Source organism: Mixophyes fleayi, chromosome 1, assembly GCF_038048845.1.
Source record: "Mixophyes fleayi isolate aMixFle1 chromosome 1, aMixFle1.hap1, whole genome shotgun sequence".
NCBI lineage: Eukaryota > Metazoa > Chordata > Amphibia > Anura > Limnodynastidae > Mixophyes > Mixophyes fleayi.
The window spans coordinates 161,117,616-161,144,925 of NC_134402.1; the positions used below are offsets into that span (position 1 = coordinate 161,117,616).

Sequence of the window (27,310 nt, forward strand, 5' to 3'; positions counted from 1 at the left end):
AACTTCATCCCAATTTGTTAGCAACATAGTAATTAAATTAGACAGCAAACAAATTAATCCCCCAAGCAGTATAGTTGAAAATGAATCTTGAAGGGCATTAAGACTTACAGTTTGGTGGGATCTAAATGTTCAACCAAGGGACAATCAAAGCTTTTTGCATCCTGAGACCTTCCAACCAAGCCTTTCGGCTCACACTTTACAGAACATTGGCCACGATTAAATTGGCATTTTTTACAGAACTGCCCATTTTCCAGATGAGTACAAGATAAAAAGAGAGCCTGGATAGCTCAGTCGGTAGAGCATCAGACTTTTAATCTGAGGGTCCAGGGTTCAAGTCCCTGTTCAGGCGTGTATGCCTTTTAAACTATGGCAATCTATATTCTCTGTGCCATGCAAAACGTATGCTGTTAAGGATTTCCGCGATAAAAGTGAAAAAGGTCATTATCATCATTTCTCACATTGTTGATAAGGAAACAAGTGATTCTGCAGTAAATAGCAATACTATTTGGACAAAAATACAAGAAACTCCACGCATAACGCAAGATAATTTATTGATTTAGCTGATGATCTTCTCTTCACATTTTACAAATTCACAGTATGACTGGATTATAATGCCATTACACAAGCATGACATTAGTGTACATCTGTAAATTAAGTGTACAGATGAAATTGAGTCTTGAAGGGTATGAATACTTATAGTGTACTAAGATCTCTATGATCAACCAAGGTGAAATAAACTTTTTTTTTTATCGCAAGTGGATTTATTGACTTAGTTGGTCAACTTCTCTTACCATTACACAATTTCACAGTATGATTACATTACACTGTCATGTACTGATAAAAGCTGGACATTAGTGAACATCTGTAAGTGCAAGTCAGGTCAGTCCAATCCAAATACATAATTTCCTAGAAACTTGAGATGCTATGTGGGACTTAAAGTGGTGCAGCATCTAAATAAAATGCTACGAGGCAAATATTACTTGTAGATTAAATTCTAAGTATATTAAGGTTAGACATTTCACCTCATTTCCTATCTAACCCAACTTCATCCCAATTTGTTAGCAACATAGTAATTAAATTAGACAGCAAACAAATTAATCCCCCAAGCAGTATAGTTGAAAATGAATCTTGAAGGGCATTTAAATGTTCAACCAAGGGACAATCAAAGCTTTTTGCATCCTGAGACCTTCCAACCAAGCCTTTCGGCTCACACTTTACAGAACATTGGCCACGATTAAATTGGCATTGGTTACAGAACTGCCCATTTTCCAGATGAGTACAAGATAAAAAGAGAGCCTTGATAGCTCAGTCGGTAGAGCATCAGACTTTTAATCTGAGGGTCCAGGGTTCAAGTCCCTGTTCAGGCGTGTATGCCTTTTAAACTATGGCAATCTATATTCTCTGTGCCATGCAAAACGTATGCTGTTAAGGATTTCCGCGATAAAAGTGAAAAAGGTCATTATCATCATTTCTCACATTGTTGATAAGGAAACAAGTGATTCTGCAGTAAATAGCAATACTATTTGGACAAAAATACCAGAAACTCCACGCATAACGCAAGATAATTTATTGATTTAGCTGATGATCTTCTCTTCACATTTTACAAATTCACAGTATGACTGGATTATAATGCCATTACACAAGCATGACATTAGTGTACATCTGTAAATTAAGTGTACAGATGAAATTGAGTCTTGAAGGGTATGAATACTTATAGTGTACTAAGATCTCTATGATCAACCAAGGTGAAATAAACTTTTTTTTTTATCGCAAGTGGATTTATTGACTTAGTTGGTCAACTTCTCTTACCATTACACAATTTCACAGTATGATTACATTACACTGTCATGTACTGATAAAAGCTGGACATTAGTGAACATCTGTAAGTGCAAGTCAGGTCAGTCCAATCCAAATACATAATTTCCTAGAAACTTGAGATGCTATGTGGGACTTAAAGTGGTGCAGCATCTAAATAAAATGCTACGAGGCAAATATTACTTGTAGATTAAATTCTAAGTATATTAAGGTTAGACATTTCACCTCATTTCCTATCTAACCCAACTTCATCCCAATTTGTTAGCAACATAGTAATTAAATTAGACAGCAAACAAATTAATCCCCCAAGCAGTATAGTTGAAAATGAATCTTGAAGGGCATTTAAATGTTCAACCAAGGGACAATCAAAGCTTTTTGCATCCTGAGACCTTCCAACCAAGCCTTTCGGCTCACACTTTACAGAACATTGGCCACGATTAAATTGGCATTGGTTACAGAACTGCCCATTTTCCAGATGAGTACAAGATAAAAAGAGAGCCTGGATAGCTCAGTCGGTAGAGCATCAGACTTTTAATCTGAGGGTCCGGGGTTCAAGTCCCTGTTCAGGCATGTATGCCTTTTAAACTATGGCAATCTATATTCTCTGTGCCATGCAAAACGTATGCTGTTAAGGATTTCCGCGATAAAAGTGAAAAAGGTCATTATCATCATTTCTCACATTGTTGATAAGGAAACAAGTGATTCTGCAGTAAATAGCCATACTATTTGGACAAAAATACAAGAAACTCCACGCATAACACAAGATAATTTATTGATTTAGCTGATGATCTTCTCTTCACATTTTACAAATTCACAGTATGACTGGATTATAATGCCATTACACAAGCATGACATTAGTGTACATCTGTAAATTAAGTGTACAGATGAAATTGAGTCTTGAGGGTATGAATACTTATAGTGTACTAAGATCTCTATGATCAACCAAGGTGAAATAAACTTTTTTTTTTATCGCAAGTGGATTTATTGACTTAGTTGGTCAACTTCTCTTACCATTACACAATTTCACAGTATGATTACATTACACTGTCATGTACTGATAAAAGCTGGACATTAGTGAACATCTGTAAGTGCAAGTCAGGTCAGTCCAATCCAAATACATAATTTCCTAGAAACTTGAGATGCTATGTGGGACTTAAAGTGGTGCAGCATCTAAATAAAATGCTACGAGGCAAATATTACTTGTAGATTAAATTCTAAGTATATTAAGGTTAGACATTTCACCTCATTTCCTATCTAACCCAACTTCATCCCAATTTGTTAGCAACATAGTAATTAAATTAGACAGCAAACAAATTAATCCCCCAAGCAGTATAGTTGAAAATGAATCTTGAAGGGCATTTAAATGTTCAACCAAGGGACAATCAAAGCTTTTTGCATCCTGAGACCTTCCAACCAAGCCTTTCGGCTCACACTTTACAGAACATTGGCCACGATTAAATTGGCATTGGTTACAGAACTGCCCATTTTCCAGATGAGTACAAGATAAAAAGAGAGCCTGGATAGCTCAGTCGGTAGAGCATCAGACTTTTAATCTGAGGGTCCGGGGTTCAAGTCCCTGTTCAGGCATGTATGCCTTTTAAACTATGGCAATCTATATTCTCTGTGCCATGCAAAACGTATGCTGTTAAGGATTTCCGCGATAAAAGTGAAAAAGGTCATTATCATCATTTCTCACATTGTTGATAAGGAAACAAGTGATTCTGCAGTAAATAGCCATACTATTTGGACAAAAATACAAGAAACTCCACGCATAACACAAGATAATTTATTGATTTAGCTGATGATCTTCTCTTCACATTTTACAAATTCACAGTATGACTGGATTATAATGCCATTACACAAGCATGACATTAGTGTACATCTGTAAATTAAGTGTACAGATGAAATTGAGTCTTGAGGGTATGAATACTTATAGTGTACTAAGATCTCTATGATCAACCAAGGTGAAATAAACTTTTTTTTTTATCGCAAGTGGATTTATTGACTTAGTTGGTCAACTTCTCTTACCATTACACAATTTCACAGTATGATTACATTACACTGTCATGTACTGATAAAAGCTGGACATTAGTGAACATCTGTAAGTGCAAGTCAGGTCAGTCCAATCCAAATACATAATTTCCTAGAAACTTGAGATGCTATGTGGGACTTAAAGTGGTGCAGCATCTAAATAAAATGCTACGAGGCAAATATTACTTGTAGATTAAATTCTAAGTATATTAAGGTTAGACATTTCACCTCATTTCCTATCTAACCCAACTTCATCCCAATTTGTTAGCAACATAGTAATTAAATTAGACAGCAAACAAATTAATCCCCCAAGCAGTATAGTTGAAAATGAATCTTGAAGGGCATTTAAATGTTCAACCAAGGGACAATCAAAGCTTTTTGCATCCTGAGACCTTCCAACCAAGCCTTTCGGCTCACACTTTACAGAACATTGGCCACGATTAAATTGGCATTGGTTACAGAACTGCCCATTTTCCAGATGAGTACAAGATAAAAAGAGAGCCTGGATAGCTCAGTCGGTAGAGCATCAGACTTTTAATCTGAGGGTCCGGGGTTCAAGTCCCTGTTCAGGCATGTATGCCTTTTAAACTATGGCAATCTATATTCTCTGTGCCATGCAAAACGTATGCTGTTAAGGATTTCCGCGATAAAAGTGAAAAAGGTCATTATCATCATTTCTCACATTGTTGATAAGGAAACAAGTGATTCTGCAGTAAATAGCCATACTATTTGGACAAAAATACAAGAAACTCCACGCATAACACAAGATAATTTATTGATTTAGCTGATGATCTTCTCTTCACATTTTACAAATTCACAGTATGACTGGATTATAATGCCATTACACAAGCATGACATTAGTGTACATCTGTAAATTAAGTGTACAGATGAAATTGAGTCTTGAGGGTATGAATACTTATAGTGTACTAAGATCTCTATGATCAACCAAGGTGAAATAAACTTTTTTTTTTATCGCAAGTGGATTTATTGACTTAGTTGGTCAACTTCTCTTACCATTACACAATTTCACAGTATGATTACATTACACTGTCATGTACTGATAAAAGCTGGACATTAGTGAACATCTGTAAGTGCAAGTCAGGTCAGTCCAATCCAAATACATAATTTCCTAGAAACTTGAGATGCTATGTGGGACTTAAAGTGGTGCAGCATCTAAATAAAATGCTACGAGGCAAATATTACTTGTAGATTAAATTCTAAGTATATTAAGGTTAGACATTTCACCTCATTTCCTATCTAACCCAACTTCATCCCAATTTGTTAGCAACATAGTAATTAAATTAGACAGCAAACAAATTAATCCCCCAAGCAGTATAGTTGAAAATGAATCTTGAAGGGCATTTAAATGTTCAACCAAGGGACAATCAAAGCTTTTTGCATCCTGAGACCTTCCAACCAAGCCTTTCGGCTCACACTTTACAGAACATTGGCCACGATTAAATTGGCATTGGTTACAGAACTGCCCATTTTCCAGATGAGTACAAGATAAAAAGAGAGCCTGGATAGCTCAGTCGGTAGAGCATCAGACTTTTAATCTGAGGGTCCGGGGTTCAAGTCCCTGTTCAGGCATGTATGCCTTTTAAACTATGGCAATCTATATTCTCTGTGCCATGCAAAACGTATGCTGTTAAGGATTTCCGCGATAAAAGTGAAAAAGGTCATTATCATCATTTCTCACATTGTTGATAAGGAAACAAGTGATTCTGCAGTAAATAGCCATACTATTTGGACAAAAATACAAGAAACTCCACGCATAACACAAGATAATTTATTGATTTAGCTGATGATCTTCTCTTCACATTTTACAAATTCACAGTATGACTGGATTATAATGCCATTACACAAGCATGACATTAGTGTACATCTGTAAATTAAGTGTACAGATGAAATTGAGTCTTGAGGGTATGAATACTTATAGTGTACTAAGATCTCTATGATCAACCAAGGTGAAATAAACTTTTTTTTTTATCGCAAGTGGATTTATTGACTTAGTTGGTCAACTTCTCTTACCATTACACAATTTCACAGTATGATTACATTACACTGTCATGTACTGATAAAAGCTGGACATTAGTGAACATCTGTAAGTGCAAGTCAGGTCAGTCCAATCCAAATACATAATTTCCTAGAAACTTGAGATGCTATGTGGGACTTAAAGTGGTGCAGCATCTAAATAAAATGCTACGAGGCAAATATTACTTGTAGATTAAATTCTAAGTATATTAAGGTTAGACATTTCACCTCATTTCCTATCTAACCCAACTTCATCCCAATTTGTTAGCAACATAGTAATTAAATTAGACAGCAAACAAATTAATCCCCCAAGCAGTATAGTTGAAAATGAATCTTGAAGGGCATTAAGACTTACAGTTTGGTGGGATCTAAATGTTCAACCAAGGGACAATCAAAGCTTTTTGCATCCTGAGACCTTCCAGCCAAGCCTTTCGGCTCACACTTTACAGAACATTGGCCACGATTAAATTGGCATTGGTTACAGAACTGCCCATTTTCCAGATGAGTACAAGATAAAAAGAGAGCCTGGATAGCTCAGTCGGTAGAGCATCAGACTTTTAATCTGAGGGTCCAGGGTTCAAGTCCCTGTTCAGGCGTGTATGCCTTTTAAACTATGGCAATCTATATTCTCTGTGCCATGCAAAACGTATGCTGTTAAGGATTTCCGCGATAAAAGTGAAAAAGGTCATTATCATCATTTCTCACATTGTTGATAAGGAAACAAGTGATTCTGCAGTAAATAGCAATACTATTTGGACAAAAATACCAGAAACTCCACGCATAACGCAAGATAATTTATTGATTTAGCTGATGATCTTCTCTTCACATTTTACAAATTCACAGTATGACTGGATTATAATGCCATTACACAAGCATGACATTAGTGTACATCTGTAAATTAAGTGTACAGATGAAATTGAGTCTTGAAGGGTATGAATACTTATAGTGTACTAAGATCTCTATGATCAACCAAGGTGAAATAAACTTTTTTTTTTATCGCAAGTGGATTTATTGACTTAGTTGGTCAACTTCTCTTACCATTACACAATTTCACAGTATGATTACATTACACTGTCATGTACTGATAAAAGCTGGACATTAGTGAACATCTGTAAGTGCAAGTCAGGTCAGTCCAATCCAAATACATAATTTCCTAGAAACTTGAGATGCTATGTGGGACTTAAAGTGGTGCAGCATCTAAATAAAATGCTACGAGGCAAATATTACTTGTAGATTAAATTCTAAGTATATTAAGGTTAGACATTTCACCTCATTTCCTATCTAACCCAACTTCATCCCAATTTGTTAGCAACATAGTAATTAAATTAGACAGCAAACAAATTAATCCCCCAAGCAGTATAGTTGAAAATGAATCTTGAAGGGCATTTAAATGTTCAACCAAGGGACAATCAAAGCTTTTTGCATCCTGAGACCTTCCAACCAAGCCTTTCGGCTCACACTTTACAGAACATTGGCCACGATTAAATTGGCATTGGTTACAGAACTGCCCATTTTCCAGATGAGTACAAGATAAAAAGAGAGCCTGGATAGCTCAGTCGGTAGAGCATCAGACTTTTAATCTGAGGGTCCGGGGTTCAAGTCCCTGTTCAGGCATGTATGCCTTTTAAACTATGGCAATCTATATTCTCTGTGCCATGCAAAACGTATGCTGTTAAGGATTTCCGCGATAAAAGTGAAAAAGGTCATTATCATCATTTCTCACATTGTTGATAAGGAAACAAGTGATTCTGCAGTAAATAGCCATACTATTTGGACAAAAATACAAGAAACTCCACGCATAACACAAGATAATTTATTGATTTAGCTGATGATCTTCTCTTCACATTTTACAAATTCACAGTATGACTGGATTATAATGCCATTACACAAGCATGACATTAGTGTACATCTGTAAATTAAGTGTACAGATGAAATTGAGTCTTGAGGGTATGAATACTTATAGTGTACTAAGATCTCTATGATCAACCAAGGTGAAATAAACTTTTTTTTTTATCGCAAGTGGATTTATTGACTTAGTTGGTCAACTTCTCTTACCATTACACAATTTCACAGTATGATTACATTACACTGTCATGTACTGATAAAAGCTGGACATTAGTGAACATCTGTAAGTGCAAGTCAGGTCAGTCCAATCCAAATACATAATTTCCTAGAAACTTGAGATGCTATGTGGGACTTAAAGTGGTGCAGCATCTAAATAAAATGCTACGAGGCAAATATTACTTGTAGATTAAATTCTAAGTATATTAAGGTTAGACATTTCACCTCATTTCCTATCTAACCCAACTTCATCCCAATTTGTTAGCAACATAGTAATTAAATTAGACAGCAAACAAATTAATCCCCCAAGCAGTATAGTTGAAAATGAATCTTGAAGGGCATTTAAATGTTCAACCAAGGGACAATCAAAGCTTTTTGCATCCTGAGACCTTCCAACCAAGCCTTTCGGCTCACACTTTACAGAACATTGGCCACGATTAAATTGGCATTGGTTACAGAACTGCCCATTTTCCAGATGAGTACAAGATAAAAAGAGAGCCTGGATAGCTCAGTCGGTAGAGCATCAGACTTTTAATCTGAGGGTCCGGGGTTCAAGTCCCTGTTCAGGCATGTATGCCTTTTAAACTATGGCAATCTATATTCTCTGTGCCATGCAAAACGTATGCTGTTAAGGATTTCCGCGATAAAAGTGAAAAAGGTCATTATCATCATTTCTCACATTGTTGATAAGGAAACAAGTGATTCTGCAGTAAATAGCCATACTATTTGGACAAAAATACAAGAAACTCCACGCATAACACAAGATAATTTATTGATTTAGCTGATGATCTTCTCTTCACATTTTACAAATTCACAGTATGACTGGATTATAATGCCATTACACAAGCATGACATTAGTGTACATCTGTAAATTAAGTGTACAGATGAAATTGAGTCTTGAGGGTATGAATACTTATAGTGTACTAAGATCTCTATGATCAACCAAGGTGAAATAAACTTTTTTTTTTATCGCAAGTGGATTTATTGACTTAGTTGGTCAACTTCTCTTACCATTACACAATTTCACAGTATGATTACATTACACTGTCATGTACTGATAAAAGCTGGACATTAGTGAACATCTGTAAGTGCAAGTCAGGTCAGTCCAATCCAAATACATAATTTCCTAGAAACTTGAGATGCTATGTGGGACTTAAAGTGGTGCAGCATCTAAATAAAATGCTACGAGGCAAATATTACTTGTAGATTAAATTCTAAGTATATTAAGGTTAGACATTTCACCTCATTTCCTATCTAACCCAACTTCATCCCAATTTGTTAGCAACATAGTAATTAAATTAGACAGCAAACAAATTAATCCCCCAAGCAGTATAGTTGAAAATGAATCTTGAAGGGCATTTAAATGTTCAACCAAGGGACAATCAAAGCTTTTTGCATCCTGAGACCTTCCAACCAAGCCTTTCGGCTCACACTTTACAGAACATTGGCCACGATTAAATTGGCATTGGTTACAGAACTGCCCATTTTCCAGATGAGTACAAGATAAAAAGAGAGCCTGGATAGCTCAGTCGGTAGAGCATCAGACTTTTAATCTGAGGGTCCGGGGTTCAAGTCCCTGTTCAGGCATGTATGCCTTTTAAACTATGGCAATCTATATTCTCTGTGCCATGCAAAACGTATGCTGTTAAGGATTTCCGCGATAAAAGTGAAAAAGGTCATTATCATCATTTCTCACATTGTTGATAAGGAAACAAGTGATTCTGCAGTAAATAGCCATACTATTTGGACAAAAATACAAGAAACTCCACGCATAACACAAGATAATTTATTGATTTAGCTGATGATCTTCTCTTCACATTTTACAAATTCACAGTATGACTGGATTATAATGCCATTACACAAGCATGACATTAGTGTACATCTGTAAATTAAGTGTACAGATGAAATTGAGTCTTGAGGGTATGAATACTTATAGTGTACTAAGATCTCTATGATCAACCAAGGTGAAATAAACTTTTTTTTTTATCGCAAGTGGATTTATTGACTTAGTTGGTCAACTTCTCTTACCATTACACAATTTCACAGTATGATTACATTACACTGTCATGTACTGATAAAAGCTGGACATTAGTGAACATCTGTAAGTGCAAGTCAGGTCAGTCCAATCCAAATACATAATTTCCTAGAAACTTGAGATGCTATGTGGGACTTAAAGTGGTGCAGCATCTAAATAAAATGCTACGAGGCAAATATTACTTGTAGATTAAATTCTAAGTATATTAAGGTTAGACATTTCACCTCATTTCCTATCTAACCCAACTTCATCCCAATTTGTTAGCAACATAGTAATTAAATTAGACAGCAAACAAATTAATCCCCCAAGCAGTATAGTTGAAAATGAATCTTGAAGGGCATTTAAATGTTCAACCAAGGGACAATCAAAGCTTTTTGCATCCTGAGACCTTCCAACCAAGCCTTTCGGCTCACACTTTACAGAACATTGGCCACGATTAAATTGGCATTGGTTACAGAACTGCCCATTTTCCAGATGAGTACAAGATAAAAAGAGAGCCTGGATAGCTCAGTCGGTAGAGCATCAGACTTTTAATCTGAGGGTCCGGGGTTCAAGTCCCTGTTCAGGCATGTATGCCTTTTAAACTATGGCAATCTATATTCTCTGTGCCATGCAAAACGTATGCTGTTAAGGATTTCCGCGATAAAAGTGAAAAAGGTCATTATCATCATTTCTCACATTGTTGATAAGGAAACAAGTGATTCTGCAGTAAATAGCCATACTATTTGGACAAAAATACAAGAAACTCCACGCATAACACAAGATAATTTATTGATTTAGCTGATGATCTTCTCTTCACATTTTACAAATTCACAGTATGACTGGATTATAATGCCATTACACAAGCATGACATTAGTGTACATCTGTAAATTAAGTGTACAGATGAAATTGAGTCTTGAGGGTATGAATACTTATAGTGTACTAAGATCTCTATGATCAACCAAGGTGAAATAAACTTTTTTTTTTATCGCAAGTGGATTTATTGACTTAGTTGGTCAACTTCTCTTACCATTACACAATTTCACAGTATGATTACATTACACTGTCATGTACTGATAAAAGCTGGACATTAGTGAACATCTGTAAGTGCAAGTCAGGTCAGTCCAATCCAAATACATAATTTCCTAGAAACTTGAGATGCTATGTGGGACTTAAAGTGGTGCAGCATCTAAATAAAATGCTACGAGGCAAATATTACTTGTAGATTAAATTCTAAGTATATTAAGGTTAGACATTTCACCTCATTTCCTATCTAACCCAACTTCATCCCAATTTGTTAGCAACATAGTAATTAAATTAGACAGCAAACAAATTAATCCCCCAAGCAGTATAGTTGAAAATGAATCTTGAAGGGCATTAAGACTTACAGTTTGGTGGGATCTAAATGTTCAACCAAGGGACAATCAAAGCTTTTTGCATCCTGAGACCTTCCAGCCAAGCCTTTCGGCTCACACTTTACAGAACATTGGCCACGATTAAATTGGCATTGGTTACAGAACTGCCCATTTTCCAGATGAGTACAAGATAAAAAGAGAGCCTGGATAGCTCAGTCGGTAGAGCATCAGACTTTTAATCTGAGGGTCCAGGGTTCAAGTCCCTGTTCAGGCGTGTATGCCTTTTAAACTATGGCAATCTATATTCTCTGTGCCATGCAAAACGTATGCTGTTAAGGATTTCCGCGATAAAAGTGAAAAAGGTCATTATCATCATTTCTCACATTGTTGATAAGGAAACAAGTGATTCTGCAGTAAATAGCAATACTATTTGGACAAAAATACCAGAAACTCCACGCATAACGCAAGATAATTTATTGATTTAGCTGATGATCTTCTCTTCACATTTTACAAATTCACAGTATGACTGGATTATAATGCCATTACACAAGCATGACATTAGTGTACATCTGTAAATTAAGTGTACAGATGAAATTGAGTCTTGAAGGGTATGAATACTTATAGTGTACTAAGATCTCTATGATCAACCAAGGTGAAATAAACTTTTTTTTTTATCGCAAGTGGATTTATTGACTTAGTTGGTCAACTTCTCTTACCATTACACAATTTCACAGTATGATTACATTACACTGTCATGTACTGATAAAAGCTGGACATTAGTGAACATCTGTAAGTGCAAGTCAGGTCAGTCCAATCCAAATACATAATTTCCTAGAAACTTGAGATGCTATGTGGGACTTAAAGTGGTGCAGCATCTAAATAAAATGCTACGAGGCAAATATTACTTGTAGATTAAATTCTAAGTATATTAAGGTTAGACATTTCACCTCATTTCCTATCTAACCCAACTTCATCCCAATTTGTTAGCAACATAGTAATTAAATTAGACAGCAAACAAATTAATCCCCCAAGCAGTATAGTTGAAAATGAATCTTGAAGGGCATTTAAATGTTCAACCAAGGGACAATCAAAGCTTTTTGCATCCTGAGACCTTCCAACCAAGCCTTTCGGCTCACACTTTACAGAACATTGGCCACGATTAAATTGGCATTGGTTACAGAACTGCCCATTTTCCAGATGAGTACAAGATAAAAAGAGAGCCTGGATAGCTCAGTCAGTAGAGCATCAGACTTTTAATCTGAGGGTCCGGGGTTCAAGTCCCTGTTCAGGCATGTATGCCTTTTAAACTATGGCAATCTATATTCTCTGTGCCATGCAAAACATATGCTGTTAAGGATTTCCGCGATAAAAGTGAAAAAGGTCATTATCATCATTTCTCACATTGTTGATAAGGAAACAAGTGATTCTGCAGTAAATAGCCATACTATTTGGACAAAAATACAAGAAACTCCACGCATAACACAAGATAATTTATTGATTTAGCTGATGATCTTCTCTTCACATTTTACAAATTCACAGTATGACTGGATTATAATGCCATTACACAAGCATGACATTAGTGTACATCTGTAAATTAAGTGTACAGATGAAATTGAGTCTTGAGGGTATGAATACTTATAGTGTACTAAGATCTCTATGATCAACCAAGGTGAAATAAACTTTTTTTTTTATCGCAAGTGGATTTATTGACTTAGTTGGTCAACTTCTCTTACCATTACACAATTTCACAGTATGATTACATTACACTGTCATGTACTGATAAAAGCTGGACATTAGTGAACATCTGTAAGTGCAAGTCAGGTCAGTCCAATCCAAATACATAATTTCCTAGAAACTTGAGATGCTATGTGGGACTTAAAGTGGTGCAGCATCTAAATAAAATGCTACGAGGCAAATATTACTTGTAGATTAAATTCTAAGTATATTAAGGTTAGACATTTCACCTCATTTCCTATCTAACCCAACTTCATCCCAATTTGTTAGCAACATAGTAATTAAATTAGACAGCAAACAAATTAATCCCCCAAGCAGTATAGTTGAAAATGAATCTTGAAGGGCATTAAGACTTACAGTTTGGTGGGATCTAAATGTTCAACCAAGGGACAATCAAAGCTTTTTGCATCCTGAGACCTTCCAACCAAGCCTTTCGGCTCACACTTTACAGAACATTGGCCACGATTAAATTGGCATTGGTTACAGAACTGCCCATTTTCCAGATGAGTACAAGATTAAAAGAGAGCCTGGATAGCTCAGTCGGTAGAGCATCAGACTTTTAATCTGAGGGTCCAGGGTTCAAGTCCCTGTTCAGGCATGTATGCCTTTTAAACTATGGCAATCTATATTCTCTGTGCCATGCAAAACGTATGCTGTTAAGGATTTCCGCGATAAAAGTGAAAAAGGTCGTTATCATCATTTCTCACATTGTTGATAAGGAAACAAGTGATTCTGCAGTAAATAGCCATACTATTTGGACAAAAATACAAGAAACTCCACGCATAACACAAGATAATTTATTGATTTAGCTGATGATCTTCTCTTCACATTTTACAAATTCACAGTATGACTGGATTATAATGCCATTACACAAGCATGACATTAGTGTACATCTGTAAATTAAGTGTACAGATGAAATTGAGTCTTGAGGGTATGAATACTTATAGTGTACTAAGATCTCTATGATCAACCAAGGTGAAATAAACTTTTTTTTTTATCGCAAGTGGATTTATTGACTTAGTTGGTCAACTTCTCTTACCATTACACAATTTCACAGTATGATTACATTACACTGTCATGTACTGATAAAAGCTGGACATTAGTGAACATCTGTAAGTGCAAGTCAGGTCAGTCCAATCCAAATACATAATTTCCTAGAAACTTGAGATGCTATGTGGGACTTAAAGTGGTGCAGCATCTAAATAAAATGCTACGAGGCAAATATTACTTGTAGATTAAATTCTAAGTATATTAAGGTTAGACATTTCACCTCATTTCCTATCTAACCCAACTTCATCCCAATTTGTTAGCAACATAGTAATTAAATTAGACAGCAAACAAATTAATCCCCCAAGCAGTATAGTTGAAAATGAATCTTGAAGGGCATTAAGACTTACAGTTTGGTGGGATCTAAATGTTCAACCAAGTGACAATCAAAGCTTTTTGCATCCTGAGACCTTCCAACCAAGCCTTTCGGCTCACACTTTACAGAACATTGGCCACGATTAAATTGGCATTGGTTACAGAACTGCCCATTTTCCAAATGAGTACAAGATAAAAAGAGAGCCTGGATAGCTCAGTCGGTAGAGCATCAGACTTTTAATCTGAGGGTCCAGGGTTCAAGTCCCTGTTCAGGCATGTATGCCTTTTAAACTATGGCAATCTATATTCTCTGTGCCATGCAAAACGTATGCTGTTAAGGATTTCCGCGATAAAAGTGAAAAAGGTCATTATCATCATTTCTCACATTGTTGATAAGGAAACAAGTGATTCTGCAGTAAATAGCAATACTATTTGGACAAAAATACAAGAAACTCCACGCATAACGCAAGATAATTTATTGATTTAGCTGATGATCTTCTCTTCACATTTTACAAATTCACAGTATGACTGGATTATAATGCCATTACACAAGCATGACATTAGTGTACATCTGTAAATTAAGTGTACAGATGAAATTGAGTCTTGAAGGGTATGAATACTTATAGTGTACTAAGATCTCTATGATCAACCAAGGTGAAATAAACTTTTTTTTTTATCGCAAGTGGATTTATTGACTTAGTTGGTCAACTTCTCTTACCATTACACAATTTCACAGTATGATTACATTACACTGTCATGTACTGATAAAAGCTGGACATTAGTGAACATCTGTAAGTGCAAGTCAGGTCAGTCCAATCCAAATACATAATTTCCTAGAAACTTGAGATGCTATGTGGGACTTAAAGTGGTGCAGCATCTAAATAAAATGCTACGAGGCAAATATTACTTGTAGATTAAATTCTAAGTATATTAAGGTTAGACATTTCACCTCATTTCCTATCTAACCCAACTTCATCCCAATTTGTTAGCAACATAGTAATTAAATTAGACAGCAAACAAATTAATCCCCCAAGCAGTATAGTTGAAAATGAATCTTGAAGGGCATTAAGACTTACAGTTTGGTGGGATCTAAATGTTCAACCAAGGGACAATCAAAGCTTTTTGCATCCTGAGACCTTCTAGCCAAGCCTTTCGGCTCACACTTTACAGAACATTGGCCACGATTAAATTGGCATTGGTTACAGAACTGCCCATTTTCCAGATGAGTACAAGATAAAAAGAGAGCCTGGATAGCTCAGTCGGTAGAGCATCAGACTTTTAATCTGAGGGTCCGGGGTTCAAGTCCCTGTTCAGGTGTGTATGCCTTTTAAACTATGGCAATCTATATTCTCTGTGCCATGCAAAACGTATGCTGTTAAGGATTTCCGCGATAAAAGTGAAAAAGGTCATTATCATCATTTCTCACATTGTTGATAAGGAAACAAGTGATTCTGCAGTAAATAGCCATACTATTTGGACAAAAATACAAGAAACTCCACGCATAACGCAAGATAATTTATTGATTTAGCTGATGATCTTCTCTTCACATTTTACAAATTCACAGTATGACTGGATTATAATGCCATTACACAAGCATGACATTAGTGTACATCTGTAAATTAAGTGTACAGATGAAATTGAGTCTTGAAGGGTATGAATACTTATAGTGTACTAAGATCTCTATGATCAACCAAGGTGAAATAAACTTTTTTTTTTATCGCAAGTGGATTTATTGACTTAGTTGGTCAACTTCTCTTACCATTACACAATTTCACAGTATGATTACATTACACTGTCATGTACTGATAAAAGCTGGACATTAGTGAACATCTGTAAGTGCAAGTCAGGTCAGTCCAATCCAAATACATAATTTCCTAGAAACTTGAGATGCTATGTGGGACTTAAAGTGGTGCAGCATCTAAATAAAATGCTACGAGGCAAATATTACTTGTAGATTAAATTCTAAGTATATTAAGGTTAGACATTTCACCTCATTTCCTATCTAACCCAACTTCATCCCAATTTGTTAGCAACATAGTAATTAAATTAGACAGCAAACAAATTAATCCCCCAAGCAGTATAGTTGAAAATGAATCTTGAAGGGCATTAAGACTTACAGTTTGGTGGGATCTAAATGTTCAACCAAGGGACAATCAAAGCTTTTTGCATCCTGAGACCTTCCAACCAAGCCTTTCGGCTCACACTTTACAGAACATTGGCCACGATTAAATTGGCATTGGTTACAGAACTGCCCATTTTCCAGATGAGTACAAGATAAAAAGAGAGCCTGGATAGCTCAGTCGGTAGAGCATCAGACTTTTAATCTGAGTGTCCAGGCTTCAAGTCCCTGTTCAGGCATGTATGCCTTTTAAACTATGGCAATCTATATTCTCTGTGCCATGCAAAACGTATGCTGTTAAGGATTTCCGCGATAAAAGTGAAAAAGGTCATTATCATCATTTCTCACATTGTTGATAAGGAAACAAGTGATTCTGCAGTAAATAGCCATACTATTTGGACAAAAATACAAGAAACTCCACGCATAACACAAGATAATTTATTGATTTAGCTGATGATCTTCTCTTCACATTTTACAAATTCACAGTATGACTGGATTATAATGCCATTACACAAGCATGACATTAGTGTACATCTGTAAATTAAGTGTACAGATGAAATTGAGTCTTGAAGGGTATGAATACTTATAGTGTACTAAGATCTCTATGATCAACCAAGGTGAAATAAACTTTTTTTTTTATCGCAAGTGGATTTATTGACTTAGTTGGTCAACTTCTCTTACCATTACACAATTTCACAGTATGATTACATTACACTGTCATGTACTGATAAAAGCTGGACATTAGTGAACATCTGTAAGTGCAAGTCAGGTCAGTCCAATCCAAATACATAATTTCCTAGAAACTTGAGATGCTATGTGGGACTTAAAGTGGTGCAGCATCTAAATAAAATGCTATGAGGCAAATATTACTTGTAGATTAAATTCTAAGTATATTAAGGTTAGACATTTCACCTCATTTCCTATCTAACCCAACTTCATCCCAATTTGTTAGCAACATAGTAATTAAATTAGACAGCAAACAAATTAATCCCCCAAGCAGTATAGTTGAAAATGAATCTTGAAGGGCATTAAGACTTACAGTTTGGTGGGATCTAAATGTTCAACCAAGGGACAATCAAAGCTTTTTGCATCCTGAGACCTTCCAGCCAAGCCTTTCGGCTCACACTTTACAGAACATTGGCCACGATTAAATTGGCATTGGTTACAGAACTGCCCATTTTCCAGATGAGTACAAGATAAAAAGAGAGCCTGGATAGCTCAGTCGGTAGAGCATCAGACTTTTAATCTGAGGGTCCGGGTTTCAAGTCCCTGTTCAGGTGTGTATGCCTTTTAAACTATGGCAATCTATATTCTCTGTGCCATGCAAAACGTATGCTGTTAAGGATTTCCGCGATAAAAGTGAAAAAGGTCATTATCATCATTTCTCACATTGTTGATAAGGAAACAAGTGATTCTGCAGTAAATAGCCATACTATTTGGACAAAAATACAAGAAACTCCACGCATAACGCAAGATAATTTATTGATTTAGCTGATGATCTTCTCTTCACATTTTACAAATTCACAGTATGACTGGATTATAATGCCATTACACAAGCATGACATTAGTGTACATCTGTAAATTAAGTGTACAGATGAAATTGAGTCTTGAAGGGTATGAATACTTATAGTGTACTAAGATCTCTATGATCAACCAAGGTGAAATAAACTTTTTTTTTTATCGCAAGTGGATTTATTGACTTAGTTGGTCAACTTCTCTTACCATTACACAATTTCACAGTATGATTACATTACACTGTCTACACTGTCATGTACTGATAAAAGCTGGACATTAGTGAACATCTGTAAGTGCAAGTCAGGTCAGTCCAATCCAAATACATAATTTCCTAGAAACTTGAGATGCTATGTGGGACTTAAAGTGGTGCAGCATCTAAATAAAATGCTACGAGGCAAATATTACTTGTAGATTAAATTCTAAGTATATTAAGGTTAGACATTTCACCTCATTTCCTATCTAACCCAACTTCATCCCAATTTGTTAGCAACATAGTAATTAAATTAGACAGCAAACAAATTAATCCCCCAAGCAGTATAGTTGAAAATGAATCTTGAAGGGCATTAAGACTTACAGTTTGGTGGGATCTAAATGTTCAACCAAGGGACAATCAAAGCTTTTTGCATCCTGAGACCTTCCAACCAAGCCTTTCGGCTCACACTTTACAGAACATTGGCCACGATTAAATTGGCATTGGTTACAGAACTGCCCATTTTCCAGATGAGTACAAGATAAAAAGAGAGCCTGGATAGCTCAGTCGGTAGAGCATCAGACTTTTAATCTGAGTGTCCAGGCTTCAAGTCCCTGTTCAGGCATGTATGCCTTTTAAACTATGGCAATCTATATTCTCTGTGCCATGCAAAACGTATGCTGTTAAGGATTTCCGCGATAAAAGTGAAAAAGGTCATTATCATCATTTCTCACATTGTTGATAAGGAAACAAGTGATTCTGCAGTAAATAGCCATACTATTTGGACAAAAATACAAGAAACTCCACGCATAACACAAGATAATTTATTGATTTAGCTGATGATCTTCTCTTCACATTTTACAAATTCACAGTATGACTGGATTATAATGCCATTACACAAGCATGACATTAGTGTACATCTGTAAATTAAGTGTACAGATGAAATTGAGTCTTGAAGGGTATGAATACTTATAGTGTACTAAGATCTCTATGATCAACCAAGGTGAAATAAACTTTTTTTTTTATCGCAAGTGGATTTATTGACTTAGTTGGTCAACTTCTCTTACCATTACACAATTTCACAGTATGATTACATTACACTGTCATGTACTGATAAAAGCTGGACATTAGTGAACATCTGTAAGTGCAAGTCAGGTCAGTCCAATCCAAATACATAATTTCCTAGAAACTTGAGATGCTATGTGGGACTTAAAGTGGTGCAGCATCTAAATAAAATGCTACGAGGCAAATATTACTTGTAGATTAAATTCTAAGTATATTAAGGTTAGACATTTCACCTCATTTCCTATCTAACCCAACTTCATCCCAATTTGTTAGCAACATAGTAATTAAATTAGACAGCAAACAAATTAATCCCCCAAGCAGTATAGTTGAAAATGAATCTTGAAGGGCATTTAAATGTTCAACCAAGGGACAATCAAAGCTTTTTGCATCCTGAGACCTTCCAACCAAGCCTTTCGGCTCACACTTTACAGAACATTGGCCACGATTAAATTGGCATTGGTTACAGAACTGCCCATTTTCCAGATGAGTACAAGATAAAAAGAGAGCCTGGATAGCTCAGTCGGTAGAGCATCAGACTTTTAATCTGAAGGTCCAGGGTTCAAGTCCCTGTTCAGGCATGTATGCCTTTTAAACTATGGCAATCTATATTCTCTGTGCCATGCAAAACATATGCTGTTAAGGATTTCCGCGATAAAAGTGAAAAAGGTCATTATCATCATTTCTCACATTGTTGATAAGGAAACAAGTGATTCTGCAGTAAATAGCAATACTATTTGGACAAAAATACCAGAAACTCCACGCATAACGCAAGATAATTTATTGATTTAGCTGATGATCTTCTCTTCACATTTTACAAATTCACAGTATGACTGGATTATAATGCCATTACACAAGCATGACATTAGTGTACATCTGTAAATTAAGTGTACAGATGAAATTGAGTCTTGAAGGGTATGAATACTTATAGTGTACTAAGATCTCTATGATCAACCAAGGTGAAATAAACTTTTTTTTTATCGCAAGTGGATTTATTGACTTAGTTGGTCAACTTCTCTTACCATTACACAATTTCACAGTATGATTACATTACACTGTCATGTACTGATAAAAGCTGGACATTAGTGAACATCTGTAAGTGCAAGTCAGGTCAGTCCAATCCAAATACATAATTTCCTAGAAACTTGAGATGCTATGTGGGACTTAAAGTGGTGCAGCATCTAAATAAAATGCTACGAGGCAAATATTACTTGTAGATTAAATTCTAAGTATATTAAGGTTAGACATTTCACCTCATTTCCTATCTAACCCAACTTCATCCCAATTTGTTAGCAACATAGTAATTAAATTAGACAGCAAACAAATTAATCCCCCAAGCAGTATAGTTGAAAATGAATCTTGAAGGGCATTAAGACTTACAGTTTGGTGGGATCTAAATGTTCAACCAAGGGACAATCAAAGCTTTTTGCATCCTGAGACCTTCCAGCCAAGCCTTTCGGCTCACACTTTACAGAACATTGGCCACGATTAAATTGGCATTGGTTACAGAACTGCCCATTTTCCAGATGAGTACAAGATAAAAAGAGAGCCTGGATAGCTCAGTCGGTAGAGCATCAGATTTAATCTGAGTGTCCAGGCTTCAAGTCCCTGTTCAGGCATGTATGCCTTTTAAACTATGGCAATCTATATTCTCTGTGCCATGCAAAACGTATGCTGTTAAGGATTTCCGCGATAAAAGTGAAAAAGGTCATTATCATCATTTCTCACATTGTTGATAAGGAAACAAGTGATTCTGCAGTAAATAGCCATACTATTTGGACAAAAATACAAGAAACTCCACGCATAACACAAGATAATTTATTGATTTAGCTGATGATCTTCTCTTCACATTTTACAAATTCACAGTATGACTGGATTATAATGCCATTACACAAGCATGACATTAGTGTACATCTGTAAATTAAGTGTACAGATGAAATTGAGTCTTGAAGGGTATGAATACTTATAGTGTACTAAGATCTCTATGATCAACCAAGGTGAAATAAACTTTTTTTTTTATCGCAAGTGGATTTATTGACTTAGTTGGTCAACTTCTCTTACCATTACACAATTTCACAGTATGATTACATTACACTGTCATGTACTGATAAAAGCTGGACATTAGTGAACATCTGTAAGTGCAAGTCAGGTCAGTCCAATCCAAATACATAATTTCCTAGAAACTTGAGATGCTATGTGGGACTTAAAGTGGTGCAGCATCTAAATAAAATGCTACGAGGCAAATATTACTTGTAGATTAAATTCTAAGTATATTAAGGTTAGACATTTCACCTCATTTCCTATCTAACCCAACTTCATCCCAATTTGTTAGCAACATAGTAATTAAATTAGACAGCAAACAAATTAATCCCCCAAGCAGTATAGTTGAAAATGAATCTTGAAGGGCATTAAGACTTACAGTTTGGTGGGATCTAAATGTTCAACCAAGGGACAATCAAAGCTTTTTGCATCCTGAGACCTTCCAGCCAAGCCTTTCGGCTCACACTTTACAGAACATTGGCCACGATTAAATTGGCATTGGTTACAGAACTGCCCATTTTCCAGATGAGTACAAGATAAAAAGAGAGCCTGGATAGCTCAGTCGGTAGAGCATCAGATTTAATCTGAGTGTCCAGGCTTCAAGTCCCTGTTCAGGCATGTATGCCTTTTAAACTATGGCAATCTATATTCTCTGTGCCATGCAAAACGTATGCTGTTAAGGATTTCCGCGATAAAAGTGAAAAAGGTCATTATCATCATTTCTCACATTGTTGATAAGGAAACAAGTGATTCTGCAGTAAATAGCCATACTATTTGGACAAAAATACAAGAAACTCCACGCATAACACAAGATAATTTATTGATTTAGCTGATGATCTTCTCTTCACATTTTACAAATTCACAGTATGACTGGATTATAATGCCATTACACAAGCATGACATTAGTGTACATCTGTAAATTAAGTGTACAGATGAAATTGAGTCTTGAAGGGTATGAATACTTATAGTGTACTAAGATCTCTATGATCAACCAAGGTGAAATAAACTTTTTTTTTTATCGCAAGTGGATTTATTGACTTAGTTGGTCAACTTCTCTTACCATTACACAATTTCACAGTATGATTACATTACACTGTCATGTACTGATAAAAGCTGGACATTAGTGAACATCTGTAAGTGCAAGTCAGGTCAGTCCAATCCAAATACATAATTTCCTAGAAACTTGAGATGCTATGTGGGACTTAAAGTGGTGCAGCATCTAAATAAAATGCTACGAGGCAAATATTACTTGTAGATTAAATTCTAAGTATATTAAGGTTAGACATTTCACCTCATTTCCTATCTAACCCAACTTCATCCCAATTTGTTAGCAACATAGTAATTAAATTAGACAGCAAACAAATTAATCCCCCAAGCAGTATAGTTGAAAATGAATCTTGAAGGGCATTAAGACTTACAGTTTGGTGGGATCTAAATGTTCAACCAAGGGACAATCAAAGCTTTTTGCATCCTGAGACCTTCCAGCCAAGCCTTTCGGCTCACACTTTACAGAACATTGGCCACGATTAAATTGGCATTGGTTACAGAACTGCCCATTTTCCAGATGAGTACAAGATAAAAAGAGAGCCTGGATAGCTCAGTCGGTAGAGCATCAGACTTTTAATCTGAGGGTCCGGGGTTCAAGTCCCTGTTCAGGTGTGTATGCCTTTTAAACTATGGCAATCTATATTCTCTGTGCCATGCAAAACGTATGCTGTTAAGGATTTCCGCGATAAAAGTGAAAAAGGTCATTATCATCATTTCTCACATTGTTGATAAGGAAACAAGTGATTCTGCAGTAAATAGCCATACTATTTGGACAAAAATACAAGAAACTCCACGCATAACGCAAGATAATTTATTGATTTAGCTGATGATCTTCTCTTCACATTTTACAAATTCACAGTATGACTGGATTATAATGCCATTACACAAGCATGACATTAGTGTACATCTGTAAATTAAGTGTACAGATGAAATTGAGTCTTGAAGGGTATGAATACTTATAGTGTACTAAGATCTCTATGATCAACCAAGGTGAAATAAACTTTTTTTTTTATCGCAAGTGGATTTATTGACTTAGTTGGTCAACTTCTCTTACCATTACACAATTTCACAGTATGATTACATTACACTGTCTACACTGTCATGTACTGATAAAAGCTGGACATTAGTGAACATCTGTAAGTGCAAGTCAGGTCAGTCCAATCCAAATACATAATTTCCTAGAAACTTGAGATGCTATGTGGGACTTAAAGTGGTGCAGCATCTAAATAAAATGCTACGAGGCAAATATTACTTGTAGATTAAATTCTAAGTATATTAAGGTTAGACATTTCACCTCATTTCCTATCTAACCCAACTTCATCCCAATTTGTTAGCAACATAGTAATTAAATTAGACAGCAAACAAATTAATCCCCCAAGCAGTATAGTTGAAAATGAATCTTGAAGGGCATTAAGACTTACAGTTTGGTGGGATCTAAATGTTCAACCAAGGGACAATCAAAGCTTTTTGCATCCTGAGACCTTCCAACCAAGCCTTTCGGCTCACACTTTACAGAACATTGGCCACGATTAAATTGGCATTGGTTACAGAACTGCCCATTTTCCAGATGAGTACAAGATAAAAAGAGAGCCTGGATAGCTCAGTCGGTAGAGCATCAGACTTTTAATCTGAGTGTCCAGGCTTCAAGTCCCTGTTCAGGCATGTATGCCTTTTAAACTATGGCAATCTATATTCTCTGTGCCATGCAAAACGTATGCTGTTAAGGATTTCCGCGATAAAAGTGAAAAAGGTCATTATCATCATTTCTCACATTGTTGATAAGGAAACAAGTGATTCTGCAGTAAATAGCCATACTATTTGGACAAAAATACAAGAAACTCCACGCATAACACAAGATAATTTATTGATTTAGCTGATGATCTTCTCTTCACATTTTACAAATTCACAGTATGACTGGATTATAATGCCATTACACAAGCATGACATTAGTGTACATCTGTAAATTAAGTGTACAGATGAAATTGAGTCTTGAAGGGTATGAATACTTATAGTGTACTAAGATCTCTATGATCAACCAAGGTGAAATAAACTTTTTTTTTTATCGCAAGTGGATTTATTGACTTAGTTGGTCAACTTCTCTTACCATTACACAATTTCACAGTATGATTACATTACACTGTCATGTACTGATAAAAGCTGGACATTAGTGAACATCTGTAAGTGCAAGTCAGGTCAGTCCAATCCAAATACATAATTTCCTAGAAACTTGAGATGCTATGTGGGACTTAAAGTGGTGCAGCATCTAAATAAAATGCTACGAGGCAAATATTACTTGTAGATTAAATTCTAAGTATATTAAGGTTAGACATTTCACCTCATTTCCTATCTAACCCAACTTCATCCCAATTTGTTAGCAACATAGTAATTAAATTAGACAGCAAACAAATTAATCCCCCAAGCAGTATAGTTGAAAATGAATCTTGAAGGGCATTTAAATGTTCAACCAAGGGACAATCAAAGCTTTTTGCATCCTGAGACCTTCCAACCAAGCCTTTCGGCTCACACTTTACAGAACATTGGCCACGATTAAATTGGCATTGGTTACAGAACTGCCCATTTTCCAGATGAGTACAAGATAAAAAGAGAGCCTGGATAGCTCAGTCGGTAGAGCATCAGACTTTTAATCTGAGGGTCCGGGGTTCAAGTCCCTGTTCAGGCATGTATGCCTTTTAAACTATGGCAATCTATATTCTCTGTGCCATGCAAAACGTATGCTGTTAAGGATTTCCGCGATAAAAGTGAAAAAGGTCATTATCATCATTTCTCACATTGTTGATAAGGAAACAAGTGATTCTGCAGTAAATAGCCATACTATTTGGACAAAAATACAAGAAACTCCACGCATAACACAAGATAATTTATTGATTTAGCTGATGATCTTCTCTTCACATTTTACAAATTCACAGTATGACTGGATTATAATGCCATTACACAAGCATGACATTAGTGTACATCTGTAAATTAAGTGTACAGATGAAATTGAGTCTTGAAGGGTATGAATACTTATAGTGTACTAAGATCTCTATGATCAACCAAGGTGAAATAAACTTTTTTTTTTATCGCAAGTGGATTTATTGACTTAGTTGGTCAACTTCTCTTACCATTACACAATTTCACAGTATGATTACATTACACTGTCATGTACTGATAAAAGCTGGACATTAGTGAACATCTGTAAGTGCAAGTCAGGTCAGTCCAATCCAAATACATAATTTCCTAGAAACTTGAGATGCTATGTGGGACTTAAAGTGGTGCAGCATCTAAATAAAATGCTACGAGGCAAATATTACTTGTAGATTAAATTCTAAGTATATTAAGGTTAGACATTTCACCTCATTTCCTATCTAACCCAACTTCATCCCAATTTGTTAGCAACATAGTAATTAAATTAGACAGCAAACAAATTAATCCCCCAAGCAGTATAGTTGAAAATGAATCTTGAAGGGCATTTAAATGTTCAACCAAGGGACAATCAAAGCTTTTTGCATCCTGAGACCTTCCAACCAAGCCTTTCGGCTCACACTTTACAGAACATTGGCCACGATTAAATTGGCATTGGTTACAGAACTGCCCATTTTCCAGATGAGTACAAGATAAAAAGAGAGCCTGGATAGCTCAGTCGGTAGAGCATCAGACTTTTAATCTGAGGGTCCAGGGTTCAAGTCCCTGTTCAGGCATGTATGCCTTTTAAACTATGGCAATCTATATTCTCTGTGCCATGCAAAACATATGCTGTTAAGGATTTCCGCGATAAAAGTGAAAAAGGTCATTATCATCATTTCTCACATTGTTGATAAGGAAACAAGTGATTCTGCAGTAAATAGCCATACTATTTGGACAAAAATACCAGAAACTCCACGCATAACGCAAGATAATTTATTGATTTAGCTGATGATCTTCTCTTCACATTTTACAAATTCACAGTATGACTGGATTATAATGCCATTACACAAGCATGACATTAGTGTACATCTGTAAATTAAGTGTACAGATGAAATTGAGTCTTGAAGGGTATGAATACTTATAGTGTACTAAGATCTCTATGATCAACCAAGGTGAAATAAACTTTTTTTTTTATCGCAAGTGGATTTATTGACTTAGTTGGTCAACTTCTCTTACCATTACACAATTTCACAGTATGATTACATTACACTGTCATGTACTGATAAAAGCTGGACATTAGTGAACATCTGTAAGTGCAAGTCAGGTCAGTCCAATCCAAATACATAATTTCCTAGAAACTTGAGATGCTATGTGGGACTTAAAGTGGTGCAGCATCTAAATAAAATGCTACGAGGCAAATATTACTTGTAGATTAAATTCTAAGTATATTAAGGTTAGACATTTCACCTCATTTCCTATCTAACCCAACTTCATCCCAATTTGTTAGCAACATAGTAATTAAATTAGACAGCAAACAAATTAATCCCCCAAGCAGTATAGTTGAAAATGAATCTTGAAGGGCATTAAGACTTACAGTTTGGTGGGATCTAAATGTTCAACCAAGGGACAATCAAAGCTTTTTGCATCCTGAGACCTTCCAACCAAGCCTTTCGGCTCACACTTTACAGAACATTGGCCACGATTAAATTGGCATTGGTTACAGAACTGCCCATTTTCCAGATGAGTACAAGATAAAAAGAGAGCCTGGATAGCTCAGTCGGTAGAGCATCAGACTTTTAATCTGAGGGTCCAGGGTTCAAGTCCCTGTTCAGGCGTGTATGCCTTTTAAACTATGGCAATCTATATTCTCTGTGCCATGCAAAACGTATGCTGTTAAGGATTTCCGCGATAAAAGTGAAAAAGGTCATTATCATTATTTCTCACATTGTTGATAAGGAAACAAGTGATTCTACAGTAAATAGCCATACTAATTGGACAAAAATACAAGAAACTCCACGCATAACGC

General features: G+C 35.9%; 8 non-coding genes across 8 annotated transcripts; all 8 read left to right on the forward strand.

Moving 5' to 3' along the window:
• Positions 1-276: 276 nt before the first annotated feature.
• TRNAK-UUU (transfer RNA lysine (anticodon UUU)) lies at positions 277-349 on the forward strand. The gene has a single exon. It is a non-coding gene; the product is annotated as a tRNA-Lys (tRNA).
• Positions 350-6,403: 6,054 nt separating this feature from the next.
• On the forward strand, positions 6,404-6,476 carry TRNAK-UUU (transfer RNA lysine (anticodon UUU)). Its single transcript has one exon. It is a non-coding gene; the product is annotated as a tRNA-Lys (tRNA).
• Positions 6,477-11,512: 5,036 nt separating this feature from the next.
• On the forward strand, positions 11,513-11,585 carry TRNAK-UUU (transfer RNA lysine (anticodon UUU)). Its single transcript has one exon. It is a non-coding gene; the product is annotated as a tRNA-Lys (tRNA).
• A 1,985-nt stretch (positions 11,586-13,570) lies between these two features.
• TRNAK-UUU (transfer RNA lysine (anticodon UUU)) lies at positions 13,571-13,643 on the forward strand. Its single transcript has one exon. It is a non-coding gene; the product is annotated as a tRNA-Lys (tRNA).
• Positions 13,644-14,610: 967 nt separating this feature from the next.
• TRNAK-UUU (transfer RNA lysine (anticodon UUU)) lies at positions 14,611-14,683 on the forward strand. Its single transcript has one exon. It is a non-coding gene; the product is annotated as a tRNA-Lys (tRNA).
• Positions 14,684-19,801: 5,118 nt separating this feature from the next.
• TRNAK-UUU (transfer RNA lysine (anticodon UUU)) lies at positions 19,802-19,874 on the forward strand. The gene has a single exon. It is a non-coding gene; the product is annotated as a tRNA-Lys (tRNA).
• Positions 19,875-26,005: 6,131 nt separating this feature from the next.
• TRNAK-UUU (transfer RNA lysine (anticodon UUU)) lies at positions 26,006-26,078 on the forward strand. The gene has a single exon. It is a non-coding gene; the product is annotated as a tRNA-Lys (tRNA).
• A 968-nt stretch (positions 26,079-27,046) lies between these two features.
• Positions 27,047-27,119, forward strand: TRNAK-UUU (transfer RNA lysine (anticodon UUU)). Its single transcript has one exon. It is a non-coding gene; the product is annotated as a tRNA-Lys (tRNA).
• Positions 27,120-27,310: the final 191 nt, after the last annotated feature.